We start from the raw sequence: 15,344 nt of genomic DNA on the forward strand, positions 1-15,344 counted from the left end.
CCCACAAGCCAGTGCCTCTGAATGTTTGAAAGGGAAGAGGCAGTGTCAGTTATGTGACTGGCTGTCAATGGAAATCTCATCTTCACTGTCATAAAGAGTATAATATTAACAATCCTACAATCGTCCTGGCTTATTTGAAGTGCACACACGGCAAATGAAATATTTCTTATTTGAGGGTGTGCGGTCTAGTTTATAATCATTGGCACTTTCAAGGCTGCCCAGTTAAAGGCAGGTGAAACAGAGTGTGACTTTGGATTATTCCGGAAACAGTCAAAGGAAATGCTGGTGCATATTTAGGTTATCCTGTTTTCAGTGTTTAAATTTTGTGGATTTCAGTGGTGTCTTCTCTGTGTTTTCCAAACTTTTTTAAATCAGTGCTTATCAGTATTTATTCCGATGTCTAACAAAATAAGACAAATATCCAGCACAATCCAGGCATGGAGAAAACAGTTTGAGCTACTATCTCGAGATGAACCCCTTCGTCTCTACCCTTGCCCAGGCAACCCCCGGGCAGTCCACACCATATGATAGACACCAGCCTCTGAATTTTGGCATCTCAGAACCCCCGAAGATGTTTCCTCAAACAGGCAATGTATAGGTTTCAGAGTGAGGTAGGTCTGATGTAATTAATTAAACTGTGTGTACTTGAGTATCAGGTTTCTGGAGTCCTTTCTCCATGTTCCAATGCTCTCCTGCATTATCCTTCTGTGATAGCCTCTCACATATCATTCGCCCATTGGTCTTTGATACCCAAGCAGTTGGCGCATTGTTGTATATTGAATAGGTTGCAAAGCGAAGTGATTGCCTTTCTCGCAGTTCTGTTTGTCAACAAACTCTGCATGCACACAGATATTACAGGCTCTCCTTGTTCCTGTCCCTATTTCCAGCGCAACGCATGTGTCATGGCATTGTATGTACGAAATCAACCTGCCATTATCCCATAGGTTTTGTGTATGTCCTGGAATGTGCAGAGAGTTCCCTCCATGTAAACATATCCAACGAGTTCCACCCTTGCATCTGCCCATGGTCTGCTATCATGTGCATTCAAAACACCTTTTATTCTGAGGAACACCCACACCTGTAATTACTTTGCATATGGGAGGGCTGCCCTCTTCTGCGGATACATTTATGGCTGTACACTTTTTTGCTACTGTTGCAAGGTTATGCCTGATAGGCAATATTTTTTACTGATTTAGCAGTCATTCAAGTTAGGGCATCTAAACCGCCCTCAAACACTGAACCCTGCAACTTATGTAGTGTAAATCTTCCTGCCAGAACCCCATTTCAAATCTGAAAGGATACCATGTGCTTCCTTAAAGAATGCCTTTTTACGAGCAACAGTAAAGATGCAAAAACTACAGTAGTCGCAGCAAGAACATTTTGTTTATTGCCACTCGACCAATAGGGAACAGTGGGAGGGTTGTCCAGAAGAGGATAAGGGGAGCGACTGGCGAGTCAATGTGAAAACCCTACACACATTGCCCAATTATAAATCACCTTCTGCATGTCATATGTCCACCCAAAGTATCAGAACAAATCAATCAACATTCCAGCCTGGTTGGCATCCCACCGTCTCTGCGGTTTTCAGATATAGAACCCAAAGGAAATAGGCAGTTCTTGGACCAGTTAATTGTGTTTTAATGAAGCCTAGAAGAGATTCTTGTGAATTATTGAGGTATATAACTGCATCAACCACATACAGGGACTCCACAAGCCATCTGCAAAATGCCTCCAATCCTCAGTCTGGGGCCCACAAGAATACCAGTGGGTCCATGGCTAGTCAGAATACAAACAAGGACAGAAGGGCAATCCTGTCTGGTGCCCCACATGTGTCAAAGTGGTCTGAGATGACCTAGCCTACTCGAACCCTGACCATCAGTTTGCTGTATAGTAAATGTACCAGATAAAGAATGTCAAGCAATGCCCATTTCTGAAGGACCACCAGGAGATATGTCCAGCTACGTGTATCTAAAGCTTTAGGATGTCAAGAGACACCACTAGGCACATATCATCTCCCCCCACAGTGACCTCTGGCAGCCCCAGCAAGCTCTGGATATTCAGGAAAGTATTATTTTTCGTTATAAACCCATTTTGATCTGAGTGAACTATTAACCGCTTGGGAGCTATGGACTTACTGAAGATGTTCATATCACCAGTGCTTAGGTGCTATGCATGGCTTCACACGTCCTAGCATTTGCAGCGGGAAATCCCTCTGGTGCAAGCACCAGAGGGATTTCCTTCAATTCATTTTAGCCTCAGGAGCTGGAGAAGAGCTTCCACAGCAACTGAGTCTTTTTTTTTTCTCTTTTAATTTAATTTTCACTGCATCGGTACTCTGGGGCAAATTTCAGCACCCCGATCACCATTCAGACAGATGAGGTGTCATTGCAAAGGGCAGAATTTCACCTTTCCAATGGCACCTTTCCCAAGTGGATCGCTGCTTGGAGATCACCCCAGCAGGGCAGGGGCATAGCTTCACTCGGTGTTTGGGGTGTTACACCTCCCAAATAAATGTGTTTTCTGATGGATAGTTGGGTACAGGTGCTTTGTCAGATTTCACCTGGGATTTTTGTGTGGAGACACTGACAAAAACACACGCACTCTCTCATCTCTGTTTTGAAAGTCCTTTAAAAATGTTGATTAATTACAAAATATTGTTTCTCTCACTTAGCACTCCTACCAATCTGCATACCTCTCCCTTTCCACTGCCTGTTAAGCCCCTCTCATGCCCCCTGCTTGTCATATAATGTATATTAACATTATATGGAGGCATGAATATCTGGATATCTGCAGATCACACACCCCCAATCTTATGGAACAAACTACGCCCCTACAGCAGGGCGATATCCAGGCAGGGATCTGCCCACTAAACACCAGGGACTATTTTTTGAGGAGGGAGCTGCTCCCTCACAATGGGCTAGTGCTTCCCCTACCCACCAGGCACAAAAGTATTTCTGTCCCCCACGGGGGCAGATTGAAGGTTATTGCCTACAATGTACCATGGGGAGAAGGAGGACAGAAAGCCCATTAAATACCAGGGATGCTTTTTTTGGTTGATAAATGGGTGCACGCAGCCATCTCAACAATCAAGCCTATCCCCCACACCTCCAAATAGCCCCAAACAGTCTTTAGATAGGCTGTGGTTTACTCCTATCTGCCCCTCAGTGGGGTGCAGAAATCCCTGTAGACCACCAGGGAGTTTACTTGGAGGGGGAGCACTGTGAGAAGTTGGCCTGATATGTAGTGCTCACTATTCTAGTGATGACTGTGTATCATTCCAAACAACCCTTATTGATGATTGGTTGTAAGTCAACCTTATAGACCAGCTATCCTAGTAGCGTGGATACGAGCAGTCTTAGGCTAAACTCTAGAGGGCGTGTTAAGCCAGCTGTTTACCATCACATATACCCCTTGAACACCAAGTGAAAGGACACCACACAAGTTGTTATGAAAATAAAGGATATTTATTTATAACAAGACTACCCTGGCTCTTTATGAGTCAGGGAGCTAAGCACAATACAAAACTCTTAGGAAAATACTTCTGGTTGCACAATTTACACAAATGCCCGAGGGCACGAAACCATTACACTACCAGTGGAAGGGGAGAAGTTTTAGAACGTCTAAAGTGACTGATTCCGGAGTGATCCGATCAGTGGGACTAAACGTAAAAGGAACTGGACACTTGTAAAGCGAACCTGCGATGGAGCACCGAAATGTTCGAGTTACCTAGCCCAGAGGCTGCGGCTGTGGAAGGTTCGGCAAGATGTCGGAAGTCCTCGTTGTAGTCTCAGGAGCCTGAAAGAAGAGTTGCTGGCAGGCGACCAGTGTCGATGTTCAGCGAGATCCAAACCTGGATCGGTGAGGAAGGAAACCTGAAAGCAGAGGGGACTCAGTTCTCAACCGCTAGCCAGCGATCGTGTGGGCACCAGGAGGGTACCGGCTGAAGTCACCTCGACCAGGTGAGTGGATGACGTCGGACTCGGCTGTTCCTCGGACCAGGAGGCGCGGCGGCGACCAGGATGGAGGGCGAGCTGTCCCACGCAGGTGTCTGCTGTCGATGATGCTGGGCCCAGGAATGGGGCAGCGGATCTTGACAGTGGCAAGCCCGCGTGGTGGAGTCAAGATGGCGTCTGGAGTGGACCAGGAGGGTCCGTGGTACTCCTCTGTTGAAGGGGAGCAAGAGCCAGTCTGGAGCAACCAGACTAGTGATGAAACAAACGTGGTGCGTCGTGGAGAGGGCCACAAGCCAGTCGGCAAGTGGTCGAACAACGCGGTGAACAGCAAGGAGCGGAAGGGCCCCCACGCAGATCTCGGGGATGCTGGGGAGGCAGACTTCGGTGCTGGAGCTGCTCAGGGTTAGGGCTTCTCAAACTCTAGGTGCACTCCCTCGAGGGTCCCTCGGTGGGCGTGCTAGATAAGCGTCGTGCAGGTTCTGAAGATAGCCGGTCCCGCAGGTCTCGTCACACCTACGACTCTCAGCTGAGCTGATGAGGGAGGTAAAAGGTCAGAGATGGCAGGGAACTCGGGTCTCGTCGAGCTGGGCAGTCTTGATCCGTAGGAGAGACTTACAGCAAACCGCAAGCGCTTAGGTGGTGCCTGCTGGTGCAGGGTGGCTACTCCTTAGCCACAAGGGAGAGTCTTCAGAAATAGTCAAGAGTTCCTTTCGTGGAAAGTAGTTCAAGATTCAGAATTATCCAATTTGGGAAGGGGACTCGCTCCTACCTTTATTCTACGAAAAGGGGCTGGCCCGTGACTAGGTTCTACCTATGGGTGGAGCCAGGAGGGGGGTGGTTACACCCCTATCCTTTGTCCGGCTTCGCCCCAGCTCAGGGGCTGGTGTGCCCCCGAAACTGGTTTGAGCCGGGCTATGCACAGTGAGCACCGGGGTGCCACTGGCAATCACCTTCCTTTCAGCCCTGCCTACCTGGGATACACAAACCCTGTCTGGGATGGTGCTAACACCGCCCTCGACAGGAAACCCTTTGTCCAAGCTCCCCTCGCTGGAAGGTCTCCCAGCAGCAGGAGGTCAGACTTGTGTCTGGTGGCAGCATCCATTTTGTGATGCTGAGGCTTGAGTCAACTTTAACCGGGGTTCAAGGTTACTTCCATGTCGTGCCCCTCTAAAAGGGGGAATGCTAACCCCGTCGCCAGAACTGGCGAGGGGTTCGTATTCCCATTCGTATGACACCTTACTCGACATGTGTAGGTGATGCGATGCCAAAGTTAGCAAATAACCGCGAGGATTATAATGCATTTAAAAGTAGTTGGCCCGCGTCACCATGGAACGGCTATTAGGACTTGGTTCCGCAAGCCGTCGACGGGCTCAGCTCGCGCCAGAGCACCGTCCCACATGGTTCCCTGCACTCTGCCTTCAGGATTGATAAGGCCTGCCATAGGAGTGACTGATAGGAATCCATGTGTCCATTTTAGGGTTAGGTGTAGGAATACTACACCTACAGCAACGGGTGATTACACCACGTTACCCCAGCTGTCGTGCAGCCAGTTGTGTCAGATTTGGGTGGCCATTCCAGGGGTGGCATAATACATGCTGCAGCCCCTGGTAGGCCCTGGGTACACCGATGCCCTGGATACCTGTGGTATGCTGAGACAGGGACTGACAAGGCGGCCCAGTTCCAATTAGTAAATGCACCTAAGGTACATGTGCGTCAATTTTAGGGAGAGAACAGCAGATAGGCTGGGGTCCTGGATAGCAGGATCCCAGCCAGACTAGTCAAAAACCACTCAAATACCAGGCAAAAAGTTGGGGGCAACCATTAGTCAGATTCCACTCTCCTACATAACCCCCCCCCCAAACGAAAGGAGATAAGGCTAACCTTGTCCAGATAAGCCTTTATTTCCTGAGTGGCCATATAAGGAAGAACCTGCACTAGCATGGTTGCTCCCTGTCTCATGGTCCACTTGGGAAATCTTACCCCAAGGGGTTCTAGAGTTTCTCCAAAGTCTAGGGAAATTACCTGTATTGGTTTTTGGGTCAGAGGTGGGCTGGTGGGGTGTCTGAGTCTGGAAGTGAGGACCTACTTGGGTTGGTCTCAACCTCCTCAGATCACTGGCCACTATGGAAGCCTTTCTGCACATGACTGTGTCATATCTGGCCCTAAGGGTCAACCTCTGGCTGCCTACAGCTGGGGGTCGTATCCCTTTGGCTGGAATAGTGGAGGGCACTGGAAGGTTTGGGGCACCTATGCCCCAGGTTTCCCTGTGCTCCACATCATCCGCTTGAGGGGTGCCTATACCTAAGGGTAAGGGGGATCCCTCAGTTTGTAGAGGAATATTCACCTGGCTGAAACTATTCTGCTGGGTGTCCCTAACCTGCTGATGAGGGGGTTCCTCTGGACAGGGGCCCTTTAAGGGTCCACTGACCTCCCTGACCTCCGCAGCCCTGGGCTGACTGAGGCAGGGTAGAGAGGGGCAGGATACCTGCTCCAGACTGGGTACCACCTTGGAAGGGTCCCCTGCCATCAGAGAGGTGGCCAGGCCAGGCCTGTCCACTTCTGGGGCAGTTACTCCACAAGGGGCAGGATCAGTTCCCTGAGAAACTTGACCCTTACCTGTAGTCTGGTGGGGTGAGGACTGCTCCTCTTCCCCTATGCTCTCTGTTTGGGTAGAGTGATCCATAGTTTCAGGCTTCACTCTTTCTATTTCCTCCTGGGGTGGAGGTGAGGCCCTCAGGGTCTCATCCACTCTCTCAGGGATTCCAACCATTTTCAAATGGGCCTTGTGGTCGACCTCAGCCCAGGCTGAGGTTTCCAGATCATTCCCCAGTAGACAATCTACAGGCAAGTTTGGGGACACTGCCACTCTCTTTGGGCCAGTGACCCCTCCCCAGCTGAGATTTACCACTGCCATGGGGTGGTCTGTCCTGATTCCATCTATGTAGGTCACCTGGTAGCTAAACCCAGGTAAAAGCTGTTCTAGGGGCACTAGCCTCTTGGTCACCATGGTGACACTGGCCCCTGTGTCCTTATAGGCCACAGCCTTCTGACCATTGATCATGGGCTCTTGTCTGTACCTGCCCAGAATACTGGGGCTCATGGTAAAGTTGGCAAACCCCATGCCACCATCACAGACTAGAGTTGCTAATGCAGGGGACCTGGCTAGGCCAGAGTCCACTGGTGTTCCCTAAGAGCACCCAACTAAGTTTTTGGGTGCACTCCCACCACCTGGGGGATTACTACTAGTAGTAACAGGGGGTGTTGGAGTTGGTTTTGGAGGAACATTTTCTTTATTGCCATTCTTTGGACAGCTGGAGTCAGTTTTCCAGTGGCCCGGTTGCTTACACACATGGCAATAGGGTTTTCTGTTATTAGAGGAAGTATTTTGGGACCCACCCCCAGCACTGGGTTTTTGGGGCCCTTCAGAGGACTTTTCTTGTTTATCATCCCCACCTTTCTCTTTGGGCTTAGTGGAATCCTTCTTCTGGTCACCAACTTGGTTCTTAGGCCTAATCCTGGTTCTGACCCATTTGTCTGCCTTCTTTCCCAATTCTTGGGGAGAGGTCAGATCAGAGTCCACCAGGTGCTGGTGTAAAAGTTGGTTCTGACAATTATTAAGAATCTGCTCCCTCATTATGAGATTATACAATCCTTGATAATCATTAACCTTGCTACCCAGCAACCAGCCTTCCAAAGCCTTAGTGGCACAATCGACAAAGTCAGTCCAATCCTGAGACTGAATTTTCTGGGTGTCCCGGAACAGCACCCGGTACTGCTCCGTGGTTAAGCCGAACCCATCAATCAGTGTGTTCTTCAGGACTTGGTAGTTGTTAGCATCCTCAGCTCTCGTAGTGAGGAGCTTGTCCCTTCCTTTACCTTCAAAGGAAAGCCACAGTATAGCTGCCCACTGACTTGGGGGGACGCACTGGACAGTGCAGGCCCTCTCCAAAGCAGTTATCCACTTGTGGATGTCGTCCCCTTGTTTAAAGGGGGGCACTATTTTACTCAGGTGTCTAGTGTCTATACCCCTGTCTTTCTCTCTATTGAGAATGCTGCCACCAGTGGGATCTAACCCACTTAATTTCTGCTCTCGGGCCAGGGCAAGTCTTTCTTTGGCGAGGGCAAGTTCTTCCCGCTCGATCCTCAGATTGACTTCCCTCATCTTCGCTTCATGCTCCCTTCTCTGAGGGGACGTCATTCCTCTCTGAGAAGATGCCTGAGAGACATGTGTATGAACCGATCTGCCAGAGCCTCTGGAGAGAGACCTAGCTCGTCCGTTCCCAAGGTTAGGCCTGCTTGAGCGTGGGCCCGGGGCTCCCCCAGTTCCACTCTCATGCCTGCTTAAGTTGGTCCTCGTAAGCCTGCCGACTACCACTGGACCTTTGTCTGCCTCGTCTCCTGATAACTCCTCCTCGTCCTCCTCCTCTGTGTGGAGGTTGAGGTCTGGGTCACCGAGGGTTCCCTCTAAGGGAGGCATGTTCCCATCAGCACTGGGGGGACCTGTGTTAGAGGACCTCCTAGCATCGTACGCCTCTAAGAGACCTATCAGTATTGCGATGGTAGGGTTAGAACCCTGGTTTAGCTTCCGGGAGGCACACAGTTGTCTCATCTCCTTGAAGCTAAGAGTTGCATATCGTGACACGACCTGTGGAGGGTCACTGACCACTAAGGGAGTGCCTGCAGACTCTCCGTGGACCGACATGCTTTTCTAGTGAGGTGTAAGTGTTGCACCTACCTACACTATGGGTTTACCTACTGATCCCTTGCTAAGAGTTGTAGTCAGGGTGTGCTAAGCCCTGTTATACTACAACAGCCGGTTCAGTAGAACTCGGAGTATTCTAAGTTAAGTTATATGTACCTGGGTACTTATGTGATCTTTCACTTCGATATTCTTAGGCTACGTGTGTGGTAAAACAACAGCAAGCTCAAATCCCAACCGCTGCTCACCAATGTGAGAAGTTGGCCTGATATGTAGTGCTCACTATTCTAGTGATCACTGTGTATCATTCCAAACAACCCTTATTGATGATTGGTTGTAAGTCAACCTTATAGACCAGCTATCCTAGTAGCGTGGATACGAGCAGTCTTAGGCTAAACTCTAGAGGGCGTGTTAAGCCAGCTGTTTACCATCACATATACCCCTTGAACACCAAGTGAAAGGACACCACACAAGTTGTTATGAAAATAAAGGATATTTATTTATAACAAGACTACCCTGGCTCTTTATGAGTCAGGGAGCTAAGCACAATACAAAACTCTTAGGAAAATACTTCTGGTTGCACAATTTACACAAATGCCCGAGGGCACGAAACCATTACACTACCAGTGGAAGGGGAGAAGTTTTAGAACGTCTAAAGTGACTGATTCCGGAGTGATCCGATCAGTGGGACTAAACGTAAAAGGAACTGGACACTTGTAAAGCGAACCTGCGATGGAGCACCGAAATGCTCGAGTTACCTAGCCCAGAGGCTGCGGCTGTGGAAGGTTCGGCAAGATGTCGGAAGTCCTCGTTGTAGTCTCAGGAGCCTGAAAGAAGAGTTGCTGGCAGGCGACCAGTGTCGATGTTCAGCGAGATCCAAACCTGGATCGGTGAGGAAGGAAACCTGAAAGCAGAGGGGACTCAGTTCTCAACCGCTAGCCAGCGATCGTGTGGGCACCAGGAGGGTACCGGCTGAAGTCACCTCGACCAGGTGAGTGGATGATGTCGGACTCGGCTGTTCCTCGGACCAGGAGGCGCGGCGGCGACCAGGATGGAGGGCGAGCTGTCCCACGCAGGTGTCTGCTGTCGATGATGCTGGGCCCAGGAATGGGGCAGCGGATCTTGGCAGTGGCAAGCCCGCGTGGTGGAGTCAAGATGGCGTCTGGAGTGGACCAGGAGGATCCGTGGTACTCCTCTGTTGAAGGGGAGACAAACGTGGTGCGTCGTGGAGAGGGCCACAAGCCGGTCGGCAAGTGGTCGAACAACGCGGTGAACAGCAAGGAGCGGAAGGGCCCCCACGCAGGTCTCGGGGATGCTGGGGAGGCAGACTTCGGTGCTGGAGCTGCTCAGGGTTAGGGCTTCTCAAACCCTAGGTGCACTCACTCGAGGGTCCCTCGGTGGGCGTGCTAGATAAGCGTTGTGCAGGTTCTGAAGATAGCCGGTCCCGCAGGTCTCGTCACACCTACGACTCTCAGCTGAGCTGATGAGGGAGGTAAAAGGTCAGAGATGGCAGGGAACTCGGGTCTCGTCGAGCTGGGCAGTCTTGATCCGTAGGAGAGACTTACAGCAAACCGCAAGCGCTTAGGTGGTGCCTGCTGGTGCAGGGTGGCTACTCCTTAGCCACAAGGGAGAGTCTTCAGAAATAGTCAAGAGTTCCTTTCGTGGAAAGTAGTTCAAGATTCAGAATTATCCAATTTGGGAAGGGGACTCGCTCCTACCTTTATTCTACGAAAAGGGGCTGGCCCGTGACTAGGTTCTACCTATGGGTGGAGCCAGGAGGGGGGTGGTTACACCCCTATCCTTTGTCCGGCTTCGCCCCAGCTCAGGGGCTGGTGTGCCCCCGAAACTGGTTTGAGCCGGGCTATGCACAGTGAGCACCGGGGTGCCACTGGCAATCACCTTCCTTTCAGCCCTGCCTACCTGGGATACACAAACCCTGTCTGGGATGGTGCTAACACCGCCCTCGACAGGAAACCCTTTGTCCAAGCTCCCCTCGCTGGAAGGTCTCCCAGCAGCAGGAGGTCAGACTTGTGTCTGGTGGCAGCATCCATTTTGTGATGCTGAGGCTTGAGTCAACTTTAACCGGGGTTCAAGGTTACTTCCATGTCGTGCCCCTCTAAAAGGGGGAATGCTAACCCCGTCGCCAGAACTGGCGAGGGGTTCGTATTCCCATTCGTATGACACCTTACTCGACATGTGTAGGTGATGCGATGCCAAAGTTAGCAAATAACCGCGAGGATTATAATGCATTTAAAAGTAGTTGGCCCGCGTCACCATGGAACGGCTATTAGGACTTGGTTCCGCAAGCCGTCGACGGGCTCAGCTCGCGCCAGAGCACCGTCCCACATGGTTCCCTGCACTCTGCCTTCAGGATTGATAAGGCCTGCCATAGGAGTGACTGATAGGAATCCATGTGTCCATTTTAGGGTTAGGTGTAGGAATACTACACCTACAGCAACGGGTGATTACACCACGTTGCCCCAGCTGTCGTGCAGCCAGTTGTGTCAGATTTGGGCGGCCATTCCAGGGGTGGCATAATACATGCTGCAGCCCCTGGTAGGCCCTGGGTACACCGATGCCCTGGATACCTGTGGTATGCTGAGACAGCGACTGACAAGGCGGCCCAGTTCCAATTAGTAAATGCACCTAAGGTACATGTGCGTCAATTTTAGGGAGAGAACAGCAGATAGGCTGGGGTCCTGGATAGCAGGATCCCAGCCAGACTAGTCAAAAACCACTCAAATACCAGGCAAAAAGTTGGCGGCAACCATTAGTCAGATTCCACTCTCCTACAAGCAGCACCCCTTGCAATGGGCTAATACAATCTCTACATTCTTGCGAAATGCTCACGTGTCTTTATTCCAGGAACTCAGGAGCCAGAGATGCAAGTGCTGAGACTCCGGGTTCAGATGGCACACGTGTCCGTTGTCCCTGGTCAGAAGAGAGGGGAACATCTGCAGATGTATGAGTATGGCTTCTGAAAGATGAAGACGTTCTGGGATCCAGTGTTGCCTGGGCCACCTGGACGCAATGAGTATTAGGTGGCAACTCTCCAGCTTCATTTTGGTCAATACTCTGGGGATCAATGAGATGGAGGGAAAAGCTTTGGCATATCTCCCTGATCATCACATTGAAAGGGCATTGCCCTGGGACCCCAGAAGGGGGAACCTGCTGGCATAGTTCTGGCATTTGGCGTTGGTGTCTGTAGCAAACAATTCCAGCGTTGGTTTCCCCCATAGTGCAAACACTCCATCCAGTTGGGATTGGTTGAGTTCCCATTCTTGGCAATTGTCTGTAGCTCTGCTGAGAGTATCTGCTAGCGTATTGGGCAAGCCTGAAACGTGCTCAGCCCTAAGGGAGATCCCATGTTCTGTTGTCCAGTTCCATAGTTTTTGCACTTCCTGCGAAAGCGTGAAAGATTTGATTCCCCCTTGTCTGTTTATGTAGAACATACTAGTTGTATTGTTCGTATGGACCAGTACGGAGTAACCTGCTATTCTTGGCAGAAAGGCCTGTGAGGAGAGGACTATAGCCTTCAACTCCAGGCTGTTGATATGACTTTGCTTTTGAGAATTGGATCATTTGCCTTTTAATTTGGAGGTCCTTCAAGTGATCTCCAGAGCCTTCCATGAAGGCATCTGTTGTCAGGATGTGGTCTGGAATCTCTTGCAGGAAAGCAAGGCCTTTTGAAGGTTTTGGTCCGTGACACCACCATTGCATTGCTGCTTTCATGTCTGGGGTTATTTTAATAGTATTTTCGAAGGATCCTGATGGTTGCAGCCATTGTTTCTGAAGCTGTTCCTGCAGAGGTCTCATCTTGAGGCTGGCTAAGTGTACTAGGTTGAATGCTGATAATCACATTCCTAGGAGCGACTTGTACCTTGTCGCTGAAATTAACTTTCTTCTTGAGATGGTTGTAGCGAGCTGCTGTAGACATGCCTGTTTTTTGTCCGATAGGAAGTCTTTGCATTGGATTGTATCAAACCTGGCTCCTAGAAATAGTGTTATCTAACTGGGAAAAAATTAAGACTTTTTGAAGTTTACCGTCAGTCCTAGTTAATTGAATAGCTGGAGACAAGCGTTTGTTGTTCTGGCAGCTTGACTTGCTGTTGGTGCCTTCAGTAGCCAGTCATCCAAGTAGGGGAACACTTGGTGACCTTGATAGCGTAAGGCCATGGCCACTGGCGCGAGGCATTTTTTAAAAATATTCTGGGTGCTGACTTGAGGCCGAATGGGAGAACCTTGAACTGTTAGTAAGTACCAACTACCAGGAACCTGAGGAATTTTCGGTGTTTCCGATGGATGGAGATGTGGAAATATGCGTCTTCCAGATCGAGTGAGGTTATAAAGTCTCCTTTGTTGAGACAACGCAGGATCTCGGCTAAAGTTACCATCCTGAAAGTTTGCTTTCTCAGGTACTTGTTGAGCTTACGGAGATCCAGTATTGGTCCCCGCTCTACTGATTTCTTCATTATTAAGAAAAAAACAGGAGTAGAAACCCAGAACCCTTTGTAGAGTTGGAACTTCCTCGATTGCAACTTTTGAGACCATGAGCTTTACTTCCTTGTGCAATAAGTGAAGACCAGGGGAAGGGGTTCCCTTGGGTTGTGTAGGTGGAGGTTTGTTCGTTAACTGCAGAGTATGACCAAAGGCGATTAGATCCAATACCCATTGGTCTGATGTTATGCTCTCCCATTGCCAGTAGAAAGTGCAAATCTTCGCATGCATGGGAGGGGTAAAGGGGAGGGGGGAGCTGGTACCCAGTGTTGATCATTGATTCCCTCCATTGTCTCACTCTTGGGACGGTGTTCTCTTGCAGCCCCCTTGATGAGAGAACTAGCAGTAGAAGACTGACGGCAGCTGGAAGGCTGATAGGTCTGTCTGTATTGCGCCTGATAGGGCTGGAATTGCTCTGCCTTCTGAAAACCGCCTTTGTATGAGGGAATCCCACGCCCTTTTGCTCCTGTGAAAGGCATCTTTCTATACTGGATGGTGCCTAATGACTTTGCTGTGTCAGTTTCAGTTTTTATGGAGAGCAGCGCCTCATCGTTGTGCTTGCCGAATAAGGAATCTCCATCGAATGACATATCCACTCCACAGGTCTGAAGGTGGTGGCCTTCAACCATCCCTGGCGCCTCAACGCTGCTGCGCTTGACAGTTGTCGGAAACCTGTGTTAGCTATATCCATAGCACAGTCAATGGTTTCAGAGGCTGCACGTTCACCCTCTAGAAGGATCTTGCTCGCCTCTTGCTTTTTATCTTCCGGGAAGAGGTCTAACAAAGATGCCATATCCGACCACATCTGCAGATCATAACAGTCAATGATAACCAGAGCGTTGGATGCCCTGATGGGAACTGCCACCCTGGTGGAAAAGCGCGTACCTATGATATCCAGTCTACGCCCCTCCATATCATGGGGAGTCAAGATCGGGGTAGCCACATTTTTGGATCTTCTCTGCGCTGCCTGCGAAATGACAGAATCAAGCTTCGGGTGTCCCGTCAGGCAAAAAGGGGAGTCCTCAGGGGCCCTGTACATCTTGTCTATTTGAGGGAGCACTGGCGATATCGTGCCGGCGTCTTCATTATTTTTACTCGCTACTGCCAAACATAATCTATTATGAGGATTGTACGAATGGATTTCCTGGCCTCCTCTTTAAAATTATACTGAAAGCAATCTGTATGTTTTACAGCCATGAGAAGATGGATCTGTTGGATGCTCTCTCCATCAGGTTGTGGAATCCCTCAATGTCTTCTGGAGGTGAGTCTGCTGGATGACGCAGCGGAGGAGAGGGAGTTGGAATGATATAATCGTCCCAGGGATCAGCAGGTGGGTGAGGATCCGGGATCTCTTCTTCCTCTCTCTTCATCTGAAGAGGGGTTTCCTGGTCAGTAGCTTGTATTGGAGGGCGTGGTATGGTAGGCGTTGTTGGTCGAGGTAAAGCCAGCGTTGCTGGAGGCTGCGGCTGAGGTGGTGGTGGCTCAATCTGGACATTTAGGGGTGGAAATCTCTGCCTATAGTCTGCTAACATGACTTGAAGGTCTTGGATTAGAGATGGTGGTAAATGCGCCATTTCTCTAGAACAAGGCTCAGGAGGATAGCCATTAGGTCAGTAATGGCGTGGTGGAACTAGATATGGCTGATAATATTGTTGTTCGTCCTCAATCACCCTCTTCGTCCTAGCATGTCACATGCAGTTCAGACGGGCTATGCTTCACCCCATATACTCCATCATCATCCTCATTCTCCAAGCGCTGGAAGTCCAATAGATGCGAAGGAGGCAACAGGGAAATCTTAGCGAAGGATGAGATATCCGGGTGGAGAAATCTTTGACACCCTAGTAACATTAACCATCGTAGACGGTACTATCAACACAGAAGAAAAGAAGGAATATCTGTCGTCGACGGGGTTGTCATCGCCGATGTTACCACCGACAGTGTTGTCCTTGGTTCATTTGTTGACAGGCTCGCCAACGGGATAGTCATCAACGGGTTGCTTGTCGATGAGGTGCTCGCCAACGGGGTGCTCGTCAGCGGCGCCTTCTTCATCGAAGGAGTCTTTGTCGATGAGATGGACGTCGATGGGAGTGATGTCGACGATGATATCCTCATCGATGGTATGGGCCCCGAAATAGCAGCCGCCATCATCGTTCCTACCATTGACGCAGCTGATGATGTGCCTGTAATACTTGTCG

The 15,344-nt window shown here is 50.0% G+C and overlaps 1 protein-coding gene across 4 annotated transcripts in view; it reads right to left on the reverse strand.

Annotated features, from left to right (window-relative positions):
- The window catches only part of LOC146783434 (uncharacterized), a 477,699-nt gene that overhangs the window by 92,434 nt on the left and 369,921 nt on the right, over positions 1–15,344 (reverse strand). The gene's annotated exons all lie outside the window — the stretch shown is intronic.

This window comes from Triturus cristatus, chromosome 11 (assembly GCF_964204655.1).
Source record: "Triturus cristatus chromosome 11, aTriCri1.1, whole genome shotgun sequence".
NCBI classification, from domain to species: domain Eukaryota; kingdom Metazoa; phylum Chordata; class Amphibia; order Caudata; family Salamandridae; genus Triturus; species Triturus cristatus.